A 2,032-nucleotide genomic window follows, 5' to 3' on the forward strand; every position below is an offset into this window, starting at 1 on the left:
CTAGTCATCCATAAGCATTCTTCACTTCGATCCAACACGAAGGTGGTTTTATTTATCATCATTGCTCTTCCTGTCGGGACGGGAGGCCAAAAGTAGATGTATACAGACTCTTATCATGGACCAAACTAAAATGCAATGGACGTTTTTCATAAATAGAGTACATTTCGAAAGCAAAAAGATAGATATTTTTATTAATACAACCGCATCACAAGACTTTTCACACTTTCACTTCGTTTGATAATCAAATGACGTGAAAGGTATTCATCACTTGGTTTGGTTTTTGGGGAGACACAATTAGGTGTCTACAATATCCATCATCACAATTATTCTTCTCCATCAAAATGTCCATTTATTGGTTTTATCAGATTATTCAAACAAAAATTATCCACAAAAGATAAACTTAAATTAAAATTTTACAAAAACTGAAACCAAACTTGATTTGGGTTATAGAGAGTTGAAATCAGTGGGGGAAAATACCAGTGGAAAAATGTGATGCAAGAAAAACAATGCCCATCTGGTATTGTACCCACCATAGCCTCGATTCAGATCAGCCTACAAAATTAATTCAATAAAAATGATGAAATCTGAAATGCAGAAGAAAATGTAGAGAAAAATAACACAATTAAAAATCAGAGAATTGTGTAAGAAAAACGAAATAATATTTGGGAAAGAACATAAAAGTAAAACCTTGCGAGAGATATTGTCAACAAGAACAGAACCCCAGCCATTAGAGGCGAAGGATTGTTGTGTGATCGAAAACCCAAGCATTCTTTCCATCACCAAAATCATTAACCGTCTTCTCGATTTCTAACACATCTCCGGCGACAACTTCTAAGCACAACAAGTAACGATCACTGGTTCATCAATTGAAAATTAAATTTGAAAAATTGCAATTAAAAAGAAGCAATAGATCAGAAAATACCTCTTTCTCAATGAGCTTAGTGAAGAATTTCTTAGCTAGCTTGAAGCACTAAGATCGCGCATTTTCTCGCATACCTTCCAATGAGAAGGTGTGATGAAGATCTTGGATGGCTTCCAAGTTTCATACGAGTACATGATTTAGGAGAGAGGAGTGAGTTGAGAGGAGGAGATTTGTAGACAGAGTAAATGAAATAAGGCAAAGATATTTGGATCAAAGCTTAGAGTGCTCAGACCATGCGCAAAATAGAATCCACAAGCTAACCAACACGTGTCGCTCAAATGAAAAACAATTTGTACGGGACCCATGTGCACATGTAAATTAAATGGAGGGAAAAAGCATCCGGTTACTGTAGATAAGAAAAGCCAAGGCAACGGTGATCGGAGGGACAATGTTGGCAGTACACTTTTCATAAGGAGTCACATCTTATAAGTGACTTGGTGCTTTTATAGGTTAAGGGATTTATGGTAGTCGTTTTTGAGATGGTCGTGATAAAATCATCATTAATTTGGGTAGAGAAAATTTTGTGTCCTTCAAACTAGGGATGTAATTTTAAGTTGTGTCTTCAAATTTCGGAAAACTTGAGTATTATGTTCTTATAATTAGAGTAATTGACAGTTTGGGCATTCAATTTTGGGGGGATTTATTGTTCCTTTGACTTCCATGATTTGCTCTGCGAGTTTGTTGTCATATTGATGAAAGAAAAAATCGCCTATTTTGAAAGTGAACATGAAGAGACAAAGCATGGAAGTCAAGTAGACGATGAACTAACCTAAAATTAGAGTAGAAATCGTCAATTGCTCCAATGATAATAACTAATTTTTAGAAATTATTTCACCTTTTATTAGATATCGATTGGTTTGTGTATATCTTTTTATGTTATTATATTTGGTAAATATTAATTTTAGGAGTTTAGGCAAGTTAGTTTTGCTATCGATTGTGTTATAAGTACATGTGAGTTGCTACTTGTGAGTTAAAGTAGTCGGCAATTGCTACTTGTGAGTTGAAGTGGTCGGCAATTGCTACTTGTGAGTTGAAGTGGTTGAAAGCTTTTAATTTCTGTTTTCTCTTGGATTGGCACGGTCAATTTAAGCCTATGTAGTGGTATTATGA

At 34.9% G+C, this 2,032-nt stretch overlaps 1 long non-coding RNA gene across 1 annotated transcript; it reads right to left on the minus strand.

The window, feature by feature from the left end:
• Positions 1-287: 287 nt before the first annotated feature.
• On the minus strand, positions 288-1,089 carry LOC145576369 (uncharacterized). The gene is made up of 3 exons (XR_014098370.1): positions 923-1,089; positions 688-831; positions 288-552 (listed from the first exon to the last, which is right to left on the minus strand). It is a non-coding gene; the product is annotated as an uncharacterized LOC145576369 (long non-coding RNA).
• Positions 1,090-2,032: the final 943 nt, after the last annotated feature.

The sequence above is a fragment of the Chenopodium album genome, chromosome 13 (genome assembly GCF_948465745.1).
Source record: "Chenopodium album chromosome 13, dcCheAlbu1.1, whole genome shotgun sequence".
In the NCBI taxonomy this organism is placed as follows: Eukaryota; Viridiplantae; Streptophyta; class Magnoliopsida; order Caryophyllales; family Amaranthaceae; genus Chenopodium; species Chenopodium album.